Below are 26,366 nucleotides of genomic sequence, written 5' to 3'. Positions count from 1 at the left end.
ATGGGAGGAACATACAAACTGTTCATCCAATAAGCAGTCATTGAAAGCACTAATTCCAAATGGCAGAAATATACAAAACCACTGATCCCAGTGACCACAATCTTGGACACCGCTTTCCCAATGGAGCAGTAAACCATCAGAAGCAGAAGGTTTTAAAAGCTTCTTTGAGCGACAGAGCAATTGACTTGATATTGGGTGAGAGAATGGATCTCCCGCGAGTTTCCAAGCGGAACAGATTCCGGCTGTCAACATTGATAATTGGAAGCTGCAGATATCAGCTCCAAGGAGATGCAGCAATGAAACATTGAAAATTTTGAGTTAGCTGTTTAACTGAGGGGCTGTCAAGTTCTGCTCCTTGTCGAGCGGAATTATCATAGAACGTCCAGGAAGGAAGGGGAGGAGCAGAGGGATCTGGGGGTCCATATCCACAGATCCCTGAAAGTTGTCTTGCAGGTGGATAGGGTAGTTAAGAAAGCTTATGGGATGTTAGCTTTCATAAGTCGAGGGATCAAGTTTAAGAGCTGCGAGGTAATGATGCAGCTCGATAAACTCTGGTCAGACCACACTTGGAGTACTGTGTCCAATTCTGGTTGCCTCATTATAAGAAGGATGTGGAGGCGTTGGATGGGGTGCAGAGGAGATTTACCAGGATGCTGCCTGGTTTAGAGAGTGTGCATTATGAGGAGAGACTAAGGGAGCTAGGACTTTACTCTTTGGAGAGAAGGAGGGTGAGAGGAGACATGATAGAGATGTACAAAATATTAAGAGGAATAGATAGAGCAGAAAGCCAGTGCCTCTTTCCCAGGGCACCAATGCTCAATACAAGAGGGCATGGCTTTAAAGTAATGGGTGGGAAGTTCAAGGGAGATATCAGAGGGAGGTTTTTTACCCAGAGCGACGTCAAAGGGTGTCACCTGTACTGGCACGGATCCAACTAAACACCCGGGGATTGGTCTGGTCCTATGATGCGATTTCAGGATGTCACCACGATATGTTTTCCCTTGCCCGTTGGATCGTTTCCAGATTCCAGTCCTCCGAAGTTACTAATCAGGACCCATCCAGTTTACACAACGTGCAGCTGCTGCCTCTGACATTTCATTACTTTTGATGCGACTTCTGGCCTGGAAATATTTCCAGAACTTACCGAGCTACCAGCGTAACACGCACGCACATACAGGTTTTGTAAGGCAAGTTCGTGCACCGTCTAGAGCTTGAGAGCTTTGGTTGGAGAATGGGATTAGCTGGACTCCTCTTGTGTAGAGCTGGTGTGGATGCAAGGGCCAAATTGGTACTGGTATTGTACCGAGGTACAGTAAAAACTAGCCTTGCATACCATTCGTACAGATCAGTTCATTACACAGTGCATTGAGGTAAAAACAACAACAGAATACAGAGTAAAGTGTCACAGCTACAGGGAAGTGTGTTGCAGGTAGACAATAAGGTGCAAGGTCATAACAAGGTAGATTGTGAGGTCAAGAGTCCATCTCATCGTATAAGGGAACCGTTCAATAGTCTTAGCAGAAGCTGTCCTTGAGCCTGGTGGTATGTGCCCTCAGGCTCCTGTATCTTCTGCCTGATGGGAGAGGGGAGAAGAGAGAATGACCTGGGTGGGTGGGGTCTTTGATTATGCTGGCTGCTTCACCAAGGTAGTGAGAGGTATAGACAGACAAATGGCCTCATTCAGTGCAGGGAGGTCTGGTGAACCAGAATTCGTGCTTTGAGCTGCCTTCTTGGATCTCACTGCCGTCAGGCCACATGATCCCACAGTGGTGCAGCTGGTAGAGCCCGCTGCCTCACAGCTCCAGGGACCCGGGTTCGATCCCGACCTCAGGTGCTGTCTGTGTGGAGTTTTCATGTGGGTTTCCTCCCACATCCCAAAAACGCGCGGGTCGGTTGGTTAATTGGCCACTGTGAAACTGCCCCTCGTGTGTGGGTGAGGGGTAGAAACTAGGAGCAGTTGATGGGAATGGGGTGGGGGGGCGCGAGAATAAAATGGGATCAGTGTAGCATTAGTGTGAATGGATGGTTGATGATTGGGGTGAACTTGGTAGGTCAAAGGGCCTGTTTCTGTGAGGTAATAAGGTCGATGTGAGGCCTACTGCACAGTCAGGCTTCCTTGGGTACGGGACAGCCTTCTGGACTTAATATCAAAGTCTCCAGCCTTAGGTAACTTACTCTTCACTTCTGAGTCAGAACGGGACATGTCTGCCAGTCATCCATCTGTGATGTTGGCTCAGTTTACTCTCTCCATTATTACAGACTGACTTGCTGGGTATTGTCTACAGCCCAGCCCAGTATCTCACGGGCACACCCCTCCCCACCATCGGTGGTACCTACAGGAGGCGCTGCCTCAAGAAGGCGACATCTATCGTCAAAGATCCTCACCACCCAGGCCGTGCCATCTTCTCGCAGCTACCATGGGGCAGGAGGTACAGAAGCCTGAAGTCCCCACACCACCAGGTTCAAGAACAGCTACTTCCCTTCAGCCATTCGGTTCTTGAACCAACCGGCACAACCCTAATCACTACAGTTTAGCAACACTGTGACCACTTTGATCACTTTGCAATACAATGGACTTTGCTTTATTTGTTCTAATTGTGTTCTTTCTTGTAAAATTGTGTATAATTTATGTTCTTCTTGTGGACTGCTGCTTATCTGATGCTATGTGCTTGATGGCTGCTACAAGTAAGTTTTTCATTGCACCTGTGCACACATGTACTTGTGCATGCGACAACAAACTCGACTTTGATTGAGCTGTTAGCAACATATAACACAGACAAACAAGCATAATCTGCCTCTAACTGCCACATTAAGTCATTTGGTCTCACCCTATCCGAAATATTCCTTTTGCACTAACCACGCCTCACCAACTTCACTGCTTCTAAAAACTAACCTGTTTTCTCTCTTTCCCAGTTCTGATGAAGGTTCCCAGATTTGAAATGTTAACTCTCGTTTCACTCTCCACAGACACAGCCCGACCTGCTGAGTGTTTCCAGCATTTTCTGTTTTTATTTACAACGGGGACTGGTCGATGAGTACACCTGCTGACAACAGCAACCGCAAGAAGCTGGACAACCGCAACGAACCTTCAGTATTTTAAGCTTCTCATATTCGGCAATCAATAGCACTGCTGCACATTAATATTAGCAAACCACTGACGCCAGCCATCACCTCAGTGTTGGCAGATGGTCAGAGCAGCACAAGACTTTCACACCAAACACTGCAGGGGAAGCAAAAACACAGGAGCTAGTTACAGCAAGCATTGGGAATGGCCTATGTGGGCTGAACTAGTCACAGCAGAGCTCGGCATTCAAGAGAGTGTGTCTGTGTATGCGTACTGTGTGGATAGTGTGTGTGGTGTGTGTAGCGTGTGTGTGCAGTGTCTGTGTATGTGGAGTGTGTGTGTAGAGTGTGTGTGTGTGGAGTGTGTGTGTGTGGAGAGTGTGTCTGTGTAGAGTGTGTGTAGAGCGTGTGTGGACAGAGTGTGTGTGTGTGTGTGTGTGTTAGTGTATGTGTGGTATGTGCCTACCATGTAGCGATTAGTGTAACGCTGTTACAGTGCCAGCCACCTGGGTTCAATTCCTGCCGTTGTCTGTAAGGAGTTCCTACGTTCTCCCCATGACTGCGTGGGTTTCCTCCGGGTGCTCCGGTTTCCTCCCACATTCCAAAGACATACGGGTTAGGAAGTTGTGGGCGTGCTATGTTGGCGCCAGAAGCGTGGCGACACTTGCGGGCTGCCCCCCAGAACACTCTACGCAAAAGATGCATTTCACTGTGTGGTTCGATGTACACGTGACTAATAAAGAGATCTAAAATCTAGTGTGTGTGTGGTTGTGTGTGTTTGTGGTTGTGTGTGTGTGTGTGTGTGTGTGTGTGTGTGTGTGTGTACGTGTGAGTGTGTGCACGTGTGCGTGTGTGCCATAAAACAACACCACTCCACTCTAAGTGCTCGGTGCTCGTCAACAGCCCAGGAGCTGCAGTGTGTTTGGATGCTGAGAGGATGTTCCACCTGCTACTCGAGGGCATTGTTTCAGTACCAGGGGTTGTCCGTCCAAGGTGGAGGGGAGGAGGAAGTTCTGCTCTCGGAGGATTGTCAGTCTGTGGAATTCCCTACCCTGGAGAAGTGTGGAGGCGGAGACATTGAATATATTCATGCCGGAGAGTGCCATTTAAACAAGGGAATCACAGGGTGTGGGGGTGAGAGGGAAAGAGGTGTGGGGTCACACCAAGAGTGGATCATCCCTGATCTTGTTGAATGTTGGGGCAGGATTGAGGGCCCACGTTCTTATGAATACACACAGTTTTCAGGAGTCTGTGACCAAAATCGTGTAGAAGATACAGGAGCCTGAGGGCACATACCACCAGACCTAAGGACAGCTTCTACCCCACTGTGATAAGACTATTGAACAGTTCCCTTATACAATGAGATGGACTCTGACCTCACGATCTACCTTGTTGTGACCTTGCACCTTATTGCACTGCACTTTCTCTGTAGCTGTGACACTTTGTACTGTTACTGTTTTTACCTGTACTACATCAATGCACTCTGTACTAACTCAATGTAACTGCACTGTGTAATGAATTGACCTGTACGATCGGTTTGCAAGACAAGTTTTTCACTGTACCTCGGTACAAGTTACAATAATAAACCAATACCAACAGCAATACATGCAGCCAGACAACTAGTAACAGTAGAAGCAAGGCTCTGACTTCCCGGCATTATGCTCCCTGTAAAGAATGTTTAGCTGCACAAGTGTGGGCATTGAAACTTTGAAGCGAGTGCTTTTGACATTTGTTTTTGGCCCTGCAATGTGTAGTCCGGCACATTCCTACTTCAGGTTCAAAAGCTTGGGGAGAAATCCAAGTTAAGTCAGGGGTTTTCCTCCCTGACTTTGAAAAGGAAACAGAGCCACGACTGGACAAAGACATTCCTGGCGACAGCTCTCCTCCAGCTCCCTGTCCATGCAATCCAACCACCCCAAGGTATGGCACAGAATTCCAGCTCCGATTGAAAAAGAGTGAACGGATTTTGGGACAGTGTTGCTTCTTAGAGTCAGCTGTGAGTGAGGCTTGGTGTTTCTGTTTATTCGCTGTACCGCCTCGCACTTAAAATGGGGCAAAGGGACTCAGGCAAAGCTGCCAGTCCGTCATAAATAGCAGCATTGTAGAACAAGGGTTTGGCAAGCCCAGGGAAATGTCAACAGGCTGGAGGATGCTGGAGAAAGACAGACAGGGAACAGGTAGTAATAGATGGAGAGAGAGAGAGAGAGCGAGAGAGAGAGAGAGAGAGAGAGCGAGAGAGATGGATAGAGAGAGAGATGGACAGAGAGACAGAGAGAGAGACACACACAGATAAGATAAGATATCTTTATTAGTACATTGAAACACACAGTGAAATGCATCTTCTGCGTAGTGTTCTGGGGGCAGCCTGCAAGTGTCGCCACGCTTCCGGTGCCAACATAGCATGCCCACAACTTCCTAACCCGGACGTCTTTGGAACGTGGGAGGAAACCGGAGCACCCGGAGGAAACCCACGCAGACGCATGGGGAGAACGTACGAGCTCCTTACAATAGAGACAGAGACTGTCCATTTCCCTCCATTGATGCTGCCTGACCCGCAGAGTTCCTGCAGTATTTTGTGTGTGTGTGTGTGTGTGTGTGTGTGTGTGTGTGTGTGTGTGTGTGTGTGTGTGTGAGAGAGAATGAGAGAGAGAGAGAGAGAGAGAGAGAGAGAGAAACAAGGTGAGAGAGTGGTGACAGATAGAGAGAGACAGAAGGAGAATATTAAGCAAAGGAAGGTGAGAGAGACAGCAAGAGAGAGGAAAGAGTCAGGCTCTAGAGAAAGAAATCTGATTAAATTGCTATATTTTTCTGTGAAAGGAACTATCATAAAAATTAATAAAGTTGGGTGGCACAGTGGCACATCCAGTAAACTTGCTGTCTCACAGCTCCAGTGATGTGGGTTCAATCCTGGCCCCGGGGCCTGCCTGTGTGAAGTTTGCACGTCCTCCCTGTGAACACACCGGTTTCCCCCAGGTGCTCCGGTTTCCTCCCACATCCCAAGGACATGCAGGTTGCAAGGTTAATTGGCCGCTGTAAATTGTCCTTAGTGTCTATGTGAGTGGTAGGGTCTAGGGGGAGCTGATGGGAATGTGGGGAGAATAAAAATGATGTAAAACACGATGACGCTGGAGGAACTCAGCAGGCCGGGCAGCATCCACGGAGAAAAGCAGGCGGTCAATGTTTCGGGTCAGGACCCTTCTTCAGGACTGAAGACAGGAGGAGGGGAAGCCCAATATATAGGAGGGAAAAGCAGAGCAGTGATAGGTGGACAGAAGAGGGGAGGCGGGGTGGGCACAGGGTGGTGATAGGTAGATGCAAGTAAGAGATAGTGATGGGCAGGTGTGGGGGAGAAGGGGAGAGCAGATCCACCGGGGGACGGGTCAAAGGTAAGAAGAAACATGGTTGGGGGGGGGGTGTGGGGACGGGGTGTGGGGATTACCTAAAGTGGGAGAATTCAATCTTCATGCCATCAGGCTGCAGGGTTCCAAGACAGAAAATGAGGTGCTGTTCCTCCAGTTTGCGCTTAGAATTCTCCCGGCAGTGGAGGAGGCCGAGGACTGACATATCAGTGATAGTGTGGGAGGGGGAGTTGAAGTGACTGGCAATGGGATGATTGGCTGGTGTGGACAGTGGGCTGAAGGTCCTGTCTCTGTGCTCTCTCTCTCTGGCTCTAAGGGTAAATTTGCAAATTTTGCGTCCATCTCCCCCTTCTCCCGACTGTGCGCCAGACTCCCTCTTTCCTGTACGGTGTGTACAGTTCACTCTTTGCCGAATTTTCCATCCAGTTCCCCTGTCAGTCTGGGCATCTGATTTCTCCCTGGGTCGACACTGTCCAGAGCACCAGTGGATTTTGTCCTTGCCCTTCAAGCTGCTGAAAAGGGTCGATGACATCGACCCAAGGGGGCAGGTGGAGCCTTGCAGTAACCTCTCGACTGGTGATATTCTCCCAGATTCCAATTGTTTGCCAAAACACGACCAGTACAGATTTTAACATTGAGAACCCCCTTAAAGTTAAATGCTGCCACTCATGTCCACTGACAGCACAGTGGGCATCACTAAGACCCACTCTCAACGACAGCTGCATGTCGTTGCACCGATTGAACGGATATTGAGCACAGATCATCAGGAACCTGAGTACCTCTGGAGGAAGTAGATCAGTGGCCCCAGGACAGAACAGCAAGGAGTGGACTCAGCTGTGGTTTACGGAAGAATGGGACCAATAATAATGCTCAGCGCAATCAGTGCAGTTAACCCTTTGAAGCCGAATCTGTTCTCTTCCCTCTACCCTCTTCAGCTATTTATCACTTTCTCTGTGACTGTTACCGCTGCCCCTTCTGGCAGTGGCTCAGGACAGCTGAAAGGGCAGAAGCTGTGACTTTGTTCCGTTTCCGTTTCCTCCATAAGCCACCTTCAGCCTGCGTCCTTAAATTAGCGGTCCTTCTGCCAGCAGAAACTTCTCTTTCCTTTGCTCCGTGGAAACCCCTCGAGGACAGCACGGCAGCGCGCTGAGTTTGATCCCGACCTCGGCTGCCGTGTGCGTGGAATTTTGCACGTTCTTCCCCTTGTGCTGTGGGGTTTTCCAACGGGAGCTCCGGTTTCCTCCCGCATCCCAACGACGTGCTGGTGGGTTAACTGGCCACTGTAAATTACTCCTCAGTGTCACTTAATGGCAAAAAGAATCATAGGATGGGTCACTTCTCAGCCTTCTCTGTTCTAAGAAGAAGCAGCAACTTCTTGATGTTTTCACTTAGCTGTAATCTCTCCGATCTGCATTTCTATAAACTCCAGCGTCTAATTTTGGCAAATCACTTCTGCATTCTCCGGCCTTGAGATCCTTCCTAAAATGTGGTGCTCAAAACTGAAGGCAGTACTTTAGCTGAGATCAAGCCAATATTTATGTAGATTGCTGGAACTACCCTTACATTTCTACTGCAGTCCCCTTTTAATTAAGTAAATGATCTCACAAACTTCTTAACAGGTTCCTCACCTTCAAAGATCTGTGAGTTTACGTGTCTTCTCGCTCCTGTACCTACTTTGTTCGGTTTATATTAGTCACCTCACTTCATTCTTCCAAGAAAAATGTATTACCTCAATCATTTCTCAATTAAATTTCATCTGTCAAGTATTTTTCCATTTTACCGCTTACCGAGAGTGGGGAAGTCTAGATGATGGTGCGTGGGCTAAATGCAGGCCAAATCAACTTGGTTTGGCCAGCTGCCTCAGATATTTTGAGAATATAAGGCTCAAAGTATCGTGAGTGGGAGAAGTTTCTGAACAAATCAGAATTATCTCCCGCTGTTACAGAGGTTCTGGGGATGGGGGGGGGGGAGCCGGTGGGGGGGGGGGGGGGGTGGCGGGCGGGGTCTGTGGAGGCCAGAAAGAGGATCACAAGCAAAGGTTCTGGGAGGGGAACAGAGGGAGAGAGGCTTAAGTTGGGGGAGGTTAGATGTCAGTCAGATTGAGGGGATCCCGAGGTCATTGTCAGCAAAGAGGGTAGTTGGGTAGAAAGAGACCCTTTTGCATGGGGGAAAGTTAAAGAGGACACCCACATGATCTCCATGAACTCTCCAGCAGTGGTCTGTATGGAGCCAGGCCCTTTAACTCATGTCAAACCAGGCCTCAACCCTCCTGCCCGCACAGGTTTCAGTGATAAGGCCTCCAGCCCTCAAATACGTACTGTAGGCCGTCTGACATGCAAACAATTCACGTTCACAGACATACCAACCACTCCAGGCCTTGGTCTTCTGGTGTGACCTGAAAGCAGCCCTCACTGCGGAAAGGTTGGGCAACCCCAGCCTCTGCCCTTCGAAAGGTTGATACTCTCCTCCCTATTTTCACTTCCTTGTTTTGCCTCACCAACCAGCTTCAAAGTATTTTCCTGCCTGCCCACACGGTCAGTCACTGATGTCGAACGGAAAGGGCAGAGGTCACATTACCCAATCCTCGGCGGACACCCACCCTGAGCTTCTGCCCAGTCTGCAGAGAAGAAATCCTCCGTGACCTGCCATCTGTGTTATCCATCTCTTGCCAGTATTTGCACCTGGTGCTGCCAAATGCCGTCTAAATTTGTTCTGAATTTTTGTCTCCAAGATATTCCCCACCATTGTTGCTGCTCTGACAGACCTGTGCTCGTTGGATTTATCCCCTTCTCTGTTTGTAAAGACTGGTGCAATAGTACAGTTTTCCAGTCTTCCGGCATCATCCTGGTATCTAAGGACGAGGGAAGTTTGTGTCCAGACTCGACAATCTTCCATCTTTATTTTCACACTAATGTAGCATTCAGGCCTGCCACATCAGGCAGCCCTATCACGTTATGGACTGCCTTCTAATACATACCGCACATACAAATATCACAATTATATCCTCCATTACGCAGCGCTGGTACTGTTCCTCCAATAAAGAAGGACATAATCTATGCAAAATGTGCCTCAGCAATAACCCCTCCCTCCCACAACAACATATCCCTAACTACCCCTGCCATAGGACGATAATCTCCATTTTGGTTCTTAATGAGCCTCACGCTTTTTTTTTGACTGCTTCAAATTCCTAGGTATAAATAACGCCAATAGCTTGTCCTGGTCCAACCATGTCGACGCTATGGCCAAGAAAGCACCTCTGCTTCCTCAGAAGGCGAAGGAAATTCGGCACGTCCCTGATGACACTCACCAATTTTCCGAGGTGCACCATGGAGAGCATTCTATCTGGACGCATCATAGCTTGGTACGGCAACTGATCTTCCCAAGACCGCAAGAAGCTGTGGAGAGTTGTGGACACAGCCCAGTCTAACACGGAAACCAGCCTCCCCTCTGTGGACTCTGTCTACACATCCTGCTGCCTTGGGAAAGCAGCCAACAAACGCCCCTCCCACCCCGGACATTCTCTCTTCTCCCCCCTTCCATTGAGCAGAAGATAAAAAAGCTGGAAAACACGCACCACCAGGCTCAAGGACAGTTTCTATACCTCTTGTACGATAAAGATGAACCCTTGATCTCTCGACCTACCTCGTCATGGCCCTTCACCTTATTGCCTACCTGCACTGAACTTTCTCTGTAACTGTAACACTGTACTCTGCATTGTTATGGTTTTCCCTTTGTACTACCTCGATGTACTTATGTTTGGATTGACCTGTATGGACGACATGCAACCAAAAGTTTTTCACTGTATCTCGGAACTTGTGACAATAATACACCAATTACCACATACTAAATATTTAACTATTTAAATGTTTATTAAAAATAACCTTCTGGGTTGCTTTTTCTGTCAGCCTCTAGTCTATCGTCTTTTTCCTTGCCCTTCATCGGACTTGCCCTTCCTACAATCAACTCGGTTATTGAGTGCTTTATGAACCTTAGATTTGATATATGCCTAATTTTTCCTGCCTCATTTTAAATTTTGTTGTCGTAAAGGAAGATCAAATTTGATAAACCTTCCTTGTTTTCCTCATTGGATTGCATCAGTTCTGTACCCAGCCCGTTCCTCATTTTCACCCATCAACTTTTGATTCCAATCTACATGGGCAGATTCTTTCTCTCCTCCTTTACTCAAGTTTTTTTTACATTTGACTGTAATTTTTTTCTATAATCATTTTAAGCAGGACAATATTACAATCACCAACCCCTATATACTTCACCCTCTGAATCCTGCTCCATTTTACTTCCCCTTCCTTCATTCACCAGCGTGGGATCCAGCTCTGATTCCTTCCCAGTTGAGCTGGACACACCAAATCAGAAAATGTCCTTGCAGACGTTTCAATAATTGCTTATCCACCCTGTTCTATACTTCTTCCACTTTTCTGAAGCTTGCCTGCAAATTTGCTCCTCTATCTCCTTACCGCTGTTTGTTGACCTAAAGAATACACCCAGTACTATTCCACTCCTCTATTCCCACTCCTCTATTTTCCATGTCTAACCAAATAAATTGTGTCCTTCACACTTCTGCACTATTATTCTCCTTTGATCAAACCTACTACTTTTTCCTCTGCTACAGGCCATCCCCAGGTTATGAATGCCTGACTTACGGTCACCCCATAATATTATTAAATTCAAAAGTCCGATGTACATACAAACTACACATGGCAGAACTAGTTCCTCTCTCTCTGTTATTAATTGTTCCTTCTTATCAGTCTTCTGTGCTTTTGACGCTGTTCATTACAATACCGTGGAGATGTGGTTACCATGGACTGATTTTTGAGTATTTTCTGCCTTACAGACAAAATCGACTTATGGACATCTGTAAAAACGGAACCCGCTCATTATCCAGAGATGGCATGTATTCCTTTTCGGGTCTTCTGGCTACGAGCTATTCTAAGTTCCTTATCCCTTCCTTCTCTGAGCTAGGTCGCTGCCACATCAGAGTTCCATGTGACTTCTTACATACCACACTCCATGTCCATGCTTCTGAACCCATCATAGCCTGCCTTGCATTTGCCTTCTCAGATTCCTCTTGTGGCTGAACTATTTATCACTCAGGCCCTATTTGTCTCTCACTGTCTTCGAAACACCCAACATGTTCTCTCTGTTGGTTCTTCCTGGTCCCTACCCACTATCCCAAAATTAGTTTGATCCCACCTTCCAAGATGTCGGCTTGCAGATGTGTTGAGCAGCATCCATAACCCAGTTCCTCAATTGCAACAACTCTCATTCACTTGCTGTCCCCAGCTTGATAACCCACAGTGGCTCCAGATTAAGCCAGCTGCAATTGTCTGAGACCTCATCATTCCCTCTGTGATCTCCTGCAACCCTGTGGTTCTCAGAATCAGAATCAGGTTTATTATCACTGACTTATATGATGTGAAACATTTTTTTCTGCGGCAGCAGTACAGTACAAAGACATAAAATTTACTATAAATTACAAATAAGGAATCATGAGGTAGAGTTCATGGGTTCATGGACCGTTCAGAAATCTGATGGCAAAGGGGAAGAAGCTGTTCCTGAAATGTTGAGTGTGGGTCTTCAGGCTCCTGTACCTCCTCCTCAATGGTAGTAATGAGAGTATGTCCGGGTTCTGAGGGTCCTCAGTGATGGATGCCACCTTCTTGAGGCACCGCCTCTTGAAGATGTCCTCAATGGCGGGGAGGGTTGTGCCCGTGATGGAGCTGGCTGAGTCTACAACCCTTTGCAGCCTCTTGCGATCCTGCACATTGGAGCCTCCATACCAGGCGGCGATGCAACCAGTCAGAATGCTCTCCACCGTACATCTGTCGAAATTTGCAAGAGTCTTTGGTGACGTACCAAATCTCCTCAAACTCCTAATGAAGTAGAGCCACTGGCGTGCCTCCTTCGTGATTGCGTCAATGTGTTGGGCCCAGGAGAGATCCTCCGAGATGTTGACGCTCAGGAACTTGAAGCTGCTCACCCTTTCCACTGCTGACCCCTCTATGAGGACTCTGAACCCTACATCTCCACCAAATTTAATTGCTCTACTATTGGTAATGGAACCCAAGAACACAAGCAAATAGGAGCAGGAGTAGGCCCCTTGGCCCCTCAAGCCTGCCCCGGCATCAATATGATCATGGCTGATCTGGCCCAGGCATTAACTCTGCCTCTGTGCCAGTTCCCCAAAGCCCTCAGTTCCCTGATCTTTCAAAAACATATCTACCTTTAGCTACTTCCAGTGATCCACAGTAAGATCTCTTTATTAGTCACATGTACATCAGAACACACAGTGAAATGCATCTTTTGCGTAGTGTGTTCTGGGGGCAGCCTGCAAGTGTCGCCACACTTCCGCTACACTACCGAATTCCTGAGACTCACCACCCTCTGTGAGAAGAAATTCCGAACACCTTCGTTTCCAAGGAACTGAGGTCTGGCATTTCCTTCCTAAATCTCTCTGTGCTTTACCTCTCTTCTTCTCTCAAATGCTCCTTAAAGCCTACTTACAACTCTGCAGCTTTAGACAAGTCTTTGTTTACCTAGTCTAAAGGCTCCTTGTTTATTACGGTGCCACATTTAGCTTGGTATTGCTCTGCAGAGGCACCTTGAGATATTTTATGTTAAAGGTGATAAATAAATCAATTCATTGCGGATTCAACTACTGGACACACACAGAACGAGCTTTACAACCACCAGTTTCCACCACAGTGAAACTGCAATTGTTAGTAAATCCCAATGGTTTGGCATCTGGCTTGTGTTTTCTAACAGCTACAGGTACAAACTACCAGGACTCTCTACTCAACAGTGATGGGTGTAGCTTTAACCAGATATTCAGGGTAATTTTTCCTGCTCGTATCAACTCATTGCTGACCAGGTGGCCTGCCCCTTTATAACTGACTCCAGGAGAGATGATGTAGGCTTTCGGCAGGGTGCAGATATTCCTGCGCATTTCACAATGAGACACGCACACCGCTGATCCGCAGAAGGTTCAACTCATTGTTTCCAGCAAAACAAAAAGGGGGGGGAGTGGCATGAGGGAATCCGAAGCCAATACAAGTTGGGTTACACCTGTGAAACAAACAGTGTGTTGGCTCTCAAGGTCAGCCTGTGCTGGTCCACACTGGGACAGGAGTCCAATCGGTCTCTCGTGCCACCATACCTGCCAGTTATATCTCACCTCCTCATCATGGATCCACTTAGACCGAGAGATATAACTTCACACTGGCTGCTCCACACTCTCTGATCTGCGCCCAGTGTTAAACCTCCTCTCCTTTAGATTACAGTTTCTTAAATCAGCTACCAGTAACAGAGGTTAAAGGGTTGCGACCAACTCACTTCACTTAGACACTCTGAACAAAATAGAAGCCAGACAATAAACATGACAGTGACACATCTATGCCCAGATGTGTATGCAGGCACTGCACACACATGCACCAACTAAAATCTCAGGTATTTTTGAACTCTGTCACTGTAAAAAGGCAGTGTCGTACCAAGTTCTTGTCACTAGAAGCCACTAGAGTATTTATATAGCTTACTCTTACTTGGAACACCTCAACCAACAGTGTGGAATGGGGTTTGACTCCAATCAGGCAAACAAGTGCAAGCAAGAGACGAGCAACTGTAGCCATTGCATTCCTCGCCACTTGGATAAACAAGTTCATCTGCCTGTGCAATTGACTGAACAACGTATAGTTAAAGTGTCTGAAAGTAGGTGAGTGTCCAGACTTCATCCTTTACTGACAGCAAGAATAACCCCCATTCGTACAGCACTTCCGGCAACAACTTCGAACTTGCGGATCGATGTTGATTGATGTTCCACGAATAGACAACTTGTGCACAGCTAAGGCAGCATTGCGATAATTACCAGTCAACTGTTTAAGTGACACTGCAACACTCAGTGCAATGTTAAAATGTCAGTATCAATTGTCTGCTCATGTCTGATGTGGAACCAGAGCCACAGCAATATCGATAACATCATGTATTATATAGAATATAACCACAAGCAGTAAAAAAAACTCCATAGGCAAGAGTGTTACAGGTACAGTGGACTGAGTGAGTGAACTCTGCTTTTTACTGGACTTCCTTGGGATTGTACGGTTCATTGCTCACATTTGTTAGACTTCAGAGTGCATGGACGGGATGTGTGGAGTCACACAGAGGCGAGGTTGAGCTGGCCGCTCACTGTCACACAGACCGGTGCTGAGACTACTGCATGCCTGTCTGTTAATTGCACGAGGTTCTGAGCTCTCAACCCGCAGAGCAGCTGGTTACGCAGTGTGGCTGCACAGTGGATGGTAGGGCCCGAGGGAGCATTGGGGAACAGAGGGACCTTGGTGTACACGTCCAAGGGTCCCTGAAGGCAGATAAAATGGTGAAGGAACCATATGGGATATTTGCCTTCATTAGCTGGGGCACAGAATATAAAAGCTGACCTATAAAGTGTTAGTTAGAGCACAGCTGGGGTACTGTGGAGAGCTCTGGCCGCCACACTATAGGAAGGATGTGATTGCACTGGAGAGGGAGCAGAGATTCACCAGGAGGTTGCCTGGGATGCAGCGTTATAGAGACTGGATAGATTGAATTTGTTTACCTTGGAGCAGAGGAGTCTGGGCGTGGGGGGAATCCTGATAGGGGAATACAAAGTTATGAGGGACATAGATAACATAGATAGTTAAAAAAAAATTTCTCCTAAGCAGAGGTATCTCCAACTCAAGGGCAGCGGGCTGGAGATTTAGACCAGATGTGATGCAGAATTACTTCAGCCAGAGGTGGTTGGAAGCTGGAACACACTAACCGAGGGGGTGCAGGTGGAGACCCTCACAAGTATCTGGACAAGCACTTGACTTGCCAAGGCAGAGAAGGTTCCGGACCAAGTGCTGGAAAATGGGATTGGTATGGGGGGGGGGGGTGGAACGACAGTCAGCAGGGACCCAGTGGGCTGAAGGGCCTGCTTTCATGTTGTACGCCTTCCTGAGTGTCAGGGAAATGACGTTATCTGTGGCAATGTCAAGAGGCAGTACGCTGTTAAGGGCAAGACCCTTAACAGTGTTGAAGAGCAGGGAGACCTTGGGGTGCAAGTCCATGGCTCACTGAAAGTGGCTATACAGGTAGACAGGGTGGTTAAGAAGGCTTATGGAATGCTTGCTTTCATTAATTGAGGTATTGAGTATAGGAGTCAAGAAGTCATGATGAATCTCTATAGAACTCTGGTAAGGCCGCATTTAGAGTATTGCGTGCAATTCTGGTCATCTCACTATAGGAAGGATGTCGAGGCTTTAGAGGGGGTGCAGAGGAGGTTCACTAGGATGCTGCCTGGATTAGAGGGCATGTGCTATCAGGAGAGGCTGGACAAACTTGAGCTCTTTTCTCTGGAGTGACGGAGGCTGAGGGGTGATCTGTTGGAAGTGTATAAAATTACGAGGGGCACAGATAGGGTGAACAAGCAATATCATTTTTCCCATTATTGAGCAATCCAATACCAGAGGGCATGTATTTCAGGTGAGAGGGGGTAAGAGACATGAGGGAAGTTTTCTTTTACTCAGAGAGTGGTGGATGCCTGGAATGCTTTGCCTGATAGGGTGGTGGAGGCAAATTCATTGGGGGCTTTTAAGAGGGGCTTGGATGGGCACATGAATGAGAGGAAAATGGAGGGAGGTGGGCATTCTGTAGGTAGGAGGGAATAGCTATGTCAGCACAACATTGTGGGCCGAAGGGCCTGTTCTGTGCTGTACTGTTCTATGTTCTAATGTCACCAGACCATGACGCAAGGGCACACGGACGCTGGGGGCGGGGGGTTCGGACGATGTCACTCTGGAGAGCGGTGTCATGTCCCTGGGTACAGCGACAATGCTGCTCAGATCTCACCCCACAACACAAACCTTTCTTCGCCTCTCTCCATTCCATGTTGAGGGTTTGTGGGGAGGAGAGGGGGGTGGGGGGTGGGGGGAGTTGGAGTAACGTGGCGGCCCAGGGAGGCTCACGGCCAGCCTTGGCGGAGGACCCCAGCCTCACCCATCAGGGCTCTGAGTGGAGCGGCAGTTCACACAGCACCCCTGCTCTAACTCACCCCGGGACACACACGGTCAAAGCCGGCAATGGAAGTCAATCAAAAGGATCAAATCCTTTCCCTCCTCGCACTTGTGTGAAGGCAAAATGCAGGTGACATCACTGCATATTTTTTCTCATTTTGTGAGCCAACTTTTGCCTTAATTTACAAATTATTTTTCATTCCAACATGTTAATGCCTCCCTGACTCTACAACAGTTAAACGACAATTTGTCCATTCGCTCAGTGTTAGCAACCCCGCGGCGCCCAGAGCAACGGGAACAACCCCGAAAGGTTCATTTTTAGTCGGTTTCTCAATCGGTCTGAGATGCCCGCAGCTCCCACCACAACCCACGCCCAGCTCTGGCGCAGGTTCACCTCCTCACGGGTGCTGGCTGACCCGCTGAGTGTTTCTAGCTAGCCTTCGCGTTCCTGCACGATGGTTCACAGTGCAGCCTCTCTCTCTCTCTCTGGGCACTGGGCATCCCCGCTTACCTCAACAGCCGCCTCATTCACGTCCCCGCAATCAAATCCACAGCTGGATGCGGGCAGGTGCTGGGTTGCACCAGCTTGCGTGGGATCGGGTCGGTTGTTATAAAACATTTGCAGAGCAAATAACAAAAAAAGGGAGGGGGTGCAGTTTAATGTTTGCTGGGACCGGGAGGAATGTGACAGGTGCCCGAGGTGGTTCCCCGGGCTTGCTGGCTCAAGAGTGAGAGGAGAGAGACCTCTTGCCGGGCAGGGTCCTCCTAGATGGGACCACGGCCTCCCTCTGCAGGGAGCCCCGGTGTACAAGGCACCGGTGGAAGCAGCCCCCCCCCCCCCCCCCCAATGCTCCCCAGCAGGCTCTCGGGTGCCCGGCCATACCACACGGGCAGCACCCCCCTCTCCCCCCACCTCCACCACCCCCCCCCCCCCCCACACACACACACAGCCACGGACACTTCATCCTGCCCGGGACGGATGGGGATATCAGCCGGGGATATCTCCCCGCTCAGCACCACACGGTTTCTTTCCAACACTGCTTGTATCTGAGACACACATCTCTTTCCCTTCTGCACCTCGGCTAAAGACAGACTGACACACACTCTGCATGGAGTCCGTCACTCTCCGTCCTGGAGTCCGTCACTCTCTCTCCTGGAGTCCGTCACTCTCTCTCCTGGAGTCCGACACTCTCTCTCCTGGAGTCCGTCACTCTCTCTCCTGGAGTCCGACACTCTCTCTCCTGGAGTCCGACACTCTCTCTCCTGGATCGGTCACTCTCTGTTCTGGAGTCCGTCACTCTCCACCTAGGAGTCCGTCACTCTCCACCTAGGAGTCCGTCACTCTCTGTCCGAGAATCCGTCACTGTCTGGCCAGGAGTCAGTCACTCTCCATTCTGGAGTCAGTCACTCTCTCTCCTGGATCGGCCAATCTCTGTTCGGGAGACTGTCACTCTCCAGCCAGAAGTCCGTCACTCTCTGTCCGGGAGTCTGTCACTTTCTGCTCTACAGTCGTCACTCTCCATTGTGGAGTTGCTCAATCTCTCTCCCGCCGTCCACCAGTCCCTTGTCCGTTTGCCAGCCACTTTCCCTCTCCTGGAGTCTCTGACTCTCTGTCCCGGAGCCAGTCACTCTCCCTCCCGCGCTGCCTCTGCGAGCAGGAGTAGGCGACAGGCTGCGCTGGAGCCCACGCCGCTGCGCCCGGAGCCAGTCACGCTTTGCCCTGTGGCCCCGTCACTCCGTCCCCAGCGCCAAACTTCTCGCAGTACTTCTGCAGAATGAGCTGAGTTCGGGGCATCACAGGATCCCGCGCCGGGGCTCAGGCTGCACCCTCCCGTCCAGCGGAGTTCACTCACCTGGGTGGTGTGGGCACTGGCATGCACAGCCCGCTGCCGCCCGGGATCCCGCGTCTGCCGGCTGCCGGCGCACTGCCCCAGCCACTCCACGGCGTCCCGGAGCACCAGGCTGTGCCGAGAGCAGCGCTCTGAGCCGGGGCGGGCGGCCGCGTAATACCCGCAGTAGGCCGCGCACCCACTACCGTAATACCTTCCGGCGATGGGAAAACCCGGGGCTATACTCCCTAATAGACGCGCACACCACTACCGTATTACTCCCAGTGAGGGGAAAACCATAGCACCGCGCCTTACAGACACGCACTGTATTAGAGTCACGCAGCACCCCTAGCCAGGCCCTTCGGCCCAACCGGTCCATGCCGACAACTATATCATAGAATCATAGAACAGTACAGCACAATACAGGCCTTTCGGCCCACAATGCTGTGTCGACCTTTAAACCTCGCCTCAGACCATCTAACCCCTTCCTCCCACATATCCCCCTATTTTAAATTCCTCCATATGCTTATCTAACAATCTCTTGAATTTGACCAATGTACCTGCCTCCAACACCGCCCCAGGCAGCGCATTCCATGCCCCAACCACTCCCTGGGTAAAAAAACCTCCCTCTGATATCATCTAGCTAGTCCCATTTGCCTGCGTGTGGCCCATATCGCTCGAAACCTTTCCTGTCCACGTACCTGTCCAAGTGCCTTTTTAAGTGTTGTTAATGTTCCTGCCTCAACCACTTCTTTGGCAGCTCACACGAAATGCTGGAGGAGCTCAGCAGGTCGGGCAGCATCTATGGAGGGAATTGGCGCCACTTGCATGGCGACACTTGCAGGCTGCCCCCAGAAACACTCTGCGCAGAAGATGCATTTCACTGTGTGTTTTCGACGTACATGTGACTAATAAAGATATTTTATCTTATCTCATAAATAAACAGTCGATGTTTCGGGTCGAGACCCTTCATAGATGTCGACTGTTTATTTCCCTCCATAGATGCTGCCTGACCTGCTGAGTTCCTCCAGCATTTTGTGTGTGTTGCTCCAGATTTCCAGCATCTGCAGAATCTCTTGTGTCTCCTCTAGAAGCTTCTATAAACTGACTGCACTCTGGGTGAAAAAGTTGCTTCCTGAGTTCCTATTAAATCTCTCCCCTCTCACCTTAAAGCTTTGTCCTCAAGTTCCTGATTTCCCAACTCAGGGAAAAGGACCGTGCGCATTCACCCTGTCTATGCCCGTCATGATTTCATAAACCTCTATAAGACACCCCTCATTCCCCTACACTCTAATGAAAACAGTCCAATCTGCTCAACCTCTCTCCATAACTCGGTCCTTCAAGTCCCAGCAACACCCTCGTAGATCTCCTCTGCACTCTTTCCAGCTTAATGGCATATTTCCTATCACAGTGTGACCAAAACTGACCACAATACTCCAAGTGTGGCCTCACCAACGTCTTGTACAACTTGCAACATAAAGTCCCGGCTTCTATACTCAATGCTCTGACTGCTGAAGGCCAGTGTGCTAAAAGCCTTCTTCACCACCCTCTCTACCTGTGACACTGCTTTCAGGGAACCATGTACCTAGGTTCTACAACACTCCCCGCCCGGGGGCCCTACTGCATTACTTCCAGAGATGGGGAAAACCAAGGTAATGCACCTAATAGTTGCACATCCTACTACTGATTTACTTTGAGTGATGGGAGGGGTGGAGGACAGAGTCATTCACTGAATAGAAGTGTTTCACACCACTATATTACTTCCAGAGATGGGGGAAAAGACAGCATAGTTCACCTTATGGACCCACACTGCCCCAACCTAATGCCTCTAGTACCAGAACAGGACGGCAAAGTAAATGCACCTAAATTCAGGTTGGAGGCTGGAGGAACAACACCTCATATTCCGCCATTGGGAGTCTCCAACCTGATGGCCTCAACATCAATTTCTCGGTGACCCCTCCCCTTCTTTTTCTTCCTCCCCCCCCCCCCCCACCAACTCCCACTCCTTTGTCTTCCCTTATTCCTGTGGCTCCCTTCTCCCGCCTTGATGACCCCGCCCATCTCCTCTCCTCCCCTCCCCCATCCTTAATTCCAGGGTCCACTGCCCTCTCCTGCCGGGTTCCTTCTTCTTCAGCCCTTTGCCTCTTCTACCCATCACCTCTCAGTTTATTGCATCTTCTCCCCCCCCTCCCCCACCCACCTATCTTCCCCCTCTCACCTGGACTCAGCCTATCACCTGAACTCACCTGTCCCCAGCCCGCGTGTGCTCCTCCCCCCCTCCCCCCTACGACCTTCTTATTCTGGCTTCTGCCCTCTTCCTTTCCAGTCCCGATGAGGGTCTCGGCCTGAAACGTCGACTGTTTATCTCCCTCCATGGATGCTGCCCGACCTGCTGAGTTCCTCCAGCACTTTTTGCGTCTTGCTCCAGATTCCAGCGTCTGCAGAATCTCTTGCGTCTCTGTCTTTAATATTTACCTGCAGTGTCCGGATATGTTCTTCAAAGCCAATAACATTGTAAAGGCTGCAATGTCGAAGCACAAAATGCAGAGATCTACAAGTGGAAGAAAGCCACATTATTGGTGGAAACGGCCTCAGATATGTACGTGACACCAGCTCACTTATCGGTAGCAGGCCACTGATGTCTCATTTGATGCATTAGTTGCGAAGTTAAAAGTAATTTCCACCCAGCAACCCCCAAAATACTTTGGAGTTACAAATTCAGCATGAAGGGAGATCTCATTGAAACCTATCGGATACTGAAAGGCCTGGATAGAGTGGATGTGGAGAGGATGTTTCCATTAGTAGGAGAGTCCAAGATCCGAGGGCACACCCTCGGAATAAAGGGACGTCCCTTTAAAACGGAGCTGAGGAGGAATTTCTTCAGCCAGAGGGCGGTGAATTCATTGCCACTTGTGGAGGCCAAGTCATTGGGTGTATTCAAGACAAAGATTGATAGGTTCTTGATTGGTAAGGGGGTTAAGGGTGACGGAGAAAAGACAGGAGAATGGGGTTGAAATAAAGATAAGCACTAGAGTCTGAATAAGGTTTCTGTCTCAAAGCACACAGAGTCACTAATTAGGTGTCTGGCTGCCACTAGATTGCTGCTGCTTTGTTAGCAGGAAGCCAACCAAAAGCAAGTGGAATTGGTCAAGTTGTGAGAAGAACGTGTTGTGATATGGTAGCAGCAAGAGGGTCTAGAACAAAAGGTTTATCGCTCCAAGGAGACCGGAGCATCCCGATACTGGCTGTGTGAGCTAGAGCATCGCAAAATCGGTTCTGCTGTACTTGAAGCATATGCCACCCCTTCTAAAGGAGAGGTGCCTAAAGCCGAGATGGAGTCTATGGAGTAAAGCTTCAAAGGGGAATTGGTGCGGAGAATGCAGTGACGAGAGTACAACAGCAAAGGGTGGCGAGCACAGAGACAGATTCCACGAGACAGCAAGGGTGCGCTGAGTGCAGTGGTCTCACCAAAGGCATCTGCCCAGACATCAGTCAGTATGGGACTGATGTGGATTAGGAACACGAGCTACCAGAAGATCGAGACTGAAGCTGAGACACAGGGCACAGGGATGTCATGAGAAGGTCTCAGAAGGGATGGCTCAGTGCCGCAGCTGATAGAGCTGCTGCCTCACAGCTCCAGCGATCCAGGTTCGATCCCGACCTTGGGTGCTGCGTAGAGTTTGCACGGTTTCCCTGCCTCTGTATGGACTTCTTCAGGTGCTCTGGTTTCCTCTGACATCCCAAAGACATGTGGATTGATGGGTTGGTTGGTCACTGTAAATTGTCCCCAGAGTGTAAGCGAAGGGTAGCATCTGGGGGAAGTTGATGGCAAACATGTGGAAAACAAAATGGGTTCGGGTATGATTAGTGTAAAAGGGTGGTTAATGGTCAGCAGGGACTCATTGGACCGAAGGGCCTGTTTCCATGCTGTATCTCTCTGTGGCTTTATGACTAAAATTAAAAGCGTGAAATGCCCTAAAATCAATGTCAATACAGCAGTACATATGTTCTTGAAACTAAGTGAATTATAAGTCGACATTAGTGAATGTAAGTTCTTAATGCAAATATTTCACCCACCTGCACAGGGTTTTAGTTCTACCACTTCTTTTAAAGAGGAAGTGGTGTCATACATTTGTGTTGTTATGTAGCTTGTGAGTGAGAAGCTGTACCATCTGGTTAACTTGGGAATATTAATGTTAGAGATCTGGAGGAGTACAAGGCTAAAAGGAAGGAACTTAAGAGATTAGGAGAGCCAGAAGGGGACATGAGATGACCTTGGCGGGCAGGATTAAGGAAAACCCCAAGGCGTTCTACAAGTATGTGAAGAGTAAGAGGATGAGATGCGAAAGGATAGGGCCTATCAAGTGCAGCAGTGGGAAAGTGTGTATGGATCTGGAAGAAATAGCAAAGGTACTTAATGAATACTTTAGGTCAGTATTCACCACGGAAAAAGATCTGGGTGATTGTAGTGGGGACTTGCAGTGGCCTGAAAAGCTTGAGCATGCAGATATCAGAAAAGAGGTGGTGCTGAAACTTTTGGAAAGCATCAAGTTAGATAAGTCGGCGGGACCGGATGAAATGTACCCCAGGTTGCTGAGGGAGGCGAGGGAAGAGGTTGCGGAACCTCTGACGATGATCTTTGTGCCATCCATGGAGACGGGAGAGGTTCCGAAAGATTGGAGGGTTGCGGATGTTGTTCCCTTACTCAAGAAGGGGAGTAGGGACAGCCCAGGAAATTATAGACCGGTGAGTCTTACCTCAGTGGTTGGTAAGCTGATGGAGAAGATCCTGAGAGGCAGGATTTATGAACATTTGGAGAGGTATAATATGATTAGGAATAATCAGCATGGCTTTGTTAAGGGCAGGTCCCGCCTTATGAGCCTGATTGAATTTTTTGAGGATGAGACTAAGCACATCGATGAGAGCAGAAGATGTAGTGTCTCTGGATTTCAGCAAGGCGTTTGACAAGGTACCCCATGCGAGGCTTATGGAGAAGGTGAGGAGACATGGGATCCAAGGGGACATTGCGATGTGGATCCAGAACTGGCTGGCCCACAGAAGGCAAAGAGTGGTTGTTGAGGGGTCGTATTCTGAGTGGAGGTCGGTGTCCAGTGGTGTACCTCAGGGATCTGTACTGGGACCCTTACTATTTGTGATTTTTATAAATGACCTGGATGAGGAAGTGGAGGGGTGGGTTAGTAAGTTTGCAGATGACACGAAGGTTGGGGGTGTTGTGGATACTTTGGAGGGCTGTCAGAGGTTACAGAGGGATATAGATAGGATGCAGAGTTGGGCTGAGAAGTGGCAGATGCAGTTCAACCCAGATAAGTGTGAAGTGGTTCATTTTGGTAGGTCAAATATGTTGGCCGAATATAGTCTTAATGGTAGGACTCTTGGCAGTGTGGAGGATCAGAGGGATCTTGGGGTCCGAGTCCATAGGACACTCAAAGTGGCAGCGCAGGTTGACTCTGTGGTTAAGAAGGCATATGGTGTATTGTCCTTCATCAATCGGGGAATTGAATTTAGGAGCCGAGAGGTATTGTTGTAGCTATATAGGTCCCTGGTCAGACCCCACTTGGAGTATTGTGCTCAGTTCTGGTCGCCTCACTACAGGAAAGATGAGGAAGCCATAGAGAGGGTGCAGAGATTTACAAGGATGCTGCCTGGGATGCAGAGCATGCCTTATGAAAACAGGTTGAGGGAACTTGGCCTTTTCTCCTTGGAGAGTCGGAGGATGAGGGGGAACCTGATAGAGGTGTATAAGACGATGAGAGGTATTGATCGGGTAGATAGTCAGAGGCTTTTCCCCAGGGCTGAATTGGTGGCCGCAAGAGGACATAGGTTTAAGGTGCTGGGGAGTAGATATAGAGGAGATGTCAGGGGAAAACTTTTTTCTGAGTGGTGTGTGTGTGGAATGGGCTGCTGGCAATGGTGGTGGAGGCGGATACGATAGGGTCTTTCAAGAGACTGTTAGATCAGTATATGGAGCTGAGTGAAATAGAGGGCTATGGGTAAGCCTAGTAATTTCTAGGGACATGTTCAGCACAGCTTTGTGGGCCGAAGGGCCTGAATTGTGCTGTAATTGTTCTATGTTCTATTGTACTTAGCATGCTCCAAGTGTGGAGAGTCCACGGCCAAGGCTGCGTCCTCAGCCCTCCACTCTACTCCCTATATACTCATCCCACGAGATTCTGCTCTAACTCCATCTACAAGTTTGCAGATGATACCACTGTAGTGGGCCGTATCTAAAATAATGAGGAGTTGGAGTACAGGAAGGAGATAGAGAGCTTAGTGACATGGTGTCATGACGATAACCTTTCCCTCAATGTCAGCAAAACAAAAGAGCTGGTCATTGACTTCAGGAAAGGGGGCGGCGTACATACACCTGTCTACATCAATGGTGCTGAGGCTGAGAGGGTTGAGAGCTTCAAGTTCCTAGAGGGAAACATCACCAATAGCCTGTCCTGATCCAACCACATACACGTCACGGTCATGAAAGCTCACCAGTGCCTCTACTTCCGCAGGAAGCTAAAGAAATTTGGCCTGTGCCCTTTGACACTCACCAACTTTTATCGATGCACCATAGAAAGCATCTTATTTGGATACATCGCAGCTTGGTACGGCAATTGCTCTGCCCAGGACCGCAAGAAACTGCCAAGAGTTGTGGACACAGCTCAGCACATCATGGAAACCAGACTCCCCTCCATGGACTCTGTCTACACTTCCCACTGCCTTGATGAAGCAGCCAGCATAATCAAAGACCCCACCCACCCGGGTCATTCTCTCTTCTCTCCTCTTCCATCAGGTAGAAGATACAGGAGCCTGAGGGCACGTACCACCAGGCTCAAGGACAGCTTCTATCCCATGGTGATAAGACTATTGAATGGTTCCCTTACATGATGAGTTGGACTCTTGACCTCACAACCTACCTTGTTATGACTTTGCTACCTGCAATGCACTTCCTCTGCAGCTGTGACACTTTACTCTGTACTCTGCTATTGTTTTTACCCTGTACTACCTCAATGCACTGTGCAATGAACTGATCTGTAAGAACAGTATGCAAGACAAGTTTTTCACTGTTCCTCGGTACAAGTGGCAACAATAAACCAACACCAATACCACAATTAAGATGTGTTTGCTTGATGCTCATGTGAGCTTGTTATATTACACAACACAATGCAGGAAGGACCCAATATTCCACAGTACTTAATGTATCCATGTCAGGCATTACTTTGTCACCTAAAACAAAGCAGCTGAGAATTGACTAACAAAAGGAAGGGTTTAGAAGCTGCAGGTTGAGATATATTCGTTCACCTTTCATGCTGACTGCATCCATCATAATATAAGTAGGAAATGATAGAAATACTCAGCAGGACAAGTGGAGAGAAGTATCATGAACTTGAAAGCATTAACCCTTAGGTTAACACTTTCAAGTTGATGATACTTCTCTCCACAGAAGCTGCCTGACCTGTTGAATATTCCCAACAATTTTTTGTTCTTGGTTTCAAAATGTTCATCAGCAGTTTGCAGTTGTCTTTGTCAGGACTGACTGTGTTGAACAAGTTAGATTGTGCACCCTACAGAGGTGCTATTGGTATTGGTTTATTATTGTCACTTGTACCGAGGTACAGTGAAAAACTTGTCTTACAAACCGATCGTACAGGTCAATTCATTACACAGTGCAGTTACATTGAGGTAGTACAGAGTGCATTGATGTAGTACAGGTAAAAACAATAACAGTACAGAGTAGTGTTACAGCTACAGAGAAAGTGCAGTGTAATAAAGTGCAAGGTCACAACAGGGTAGACAGTGAGGTCATAGTCCATCTCATTGTATAAGGGAACCGTTCAATAGTCTTATCACAGTGGGGTAGAAGCTGTCCTTAAGCCTGGTGGTACGTGCCCTCAGGCTCCTGTATCTTCTACCCGATGGAAGAGGAGAGAAGAGAGAATGTCCCGGGTGGGTGGGGTCTTGGATTATGCCGGCTGCTTCACCAAGACAACGAGAGGTAAAGACAGAATCCAAGGAGGGGAGGCTGGTGTCCGTGATGCGCTGGGCTGTGTCCACAACTCTCT

At 48.7% G+C, this 26,366-nt stretch overlaps 1 protein-coding gene across 2 annotated transcripts in view; it reads right to left on the bottom strand.

Moving 5' to 3' along the window:
- tp53i11b (tumor protein p53 inducible protein 11b) overlaps positions 1-18,454 on the bottom strand; it is a 99,945-nt gene extending 81,491 nt beyond the window's left edge. The window contains exon 1 of one of the 2 annotated variants that reach the window (XM_052029620.1): positions 18,316-18,454. The gene's annotated coding sequence lies outside the window, so the exon portion shown is untranslated. Of the gene's footprint in view, positions 1-8,784; positions 8,902-18,315 lie in introns of those variants that run through there. The other variant, XM_052029621.1, reaches the window with a different exon arrangement.
- Between the last annotated feature and the right edge of the window lie 7,912 nt (positions 18,455-26,366).

The sequence above is a fragment of the Pristis pectinata genome, chromosome 14 (assembly GCF_009764475.1).
Source record: "Pristis pectinata isolate sPriPec2 chromosome 14, sPriPec2.1.pri, whole genome shotgun sequence".
Lineage (NCBI taxonomy): Eukaryota > Metazoa > Chordata > Chondrichthyes > Rhinopristiformes > Pristidae > Pristis > Pristis pectinata.
The sequence above is the reverse complement of the archived record's forward strand: the minus strand, read 5'-3'. Positions and strand labels throughout refer to the sequence as shown.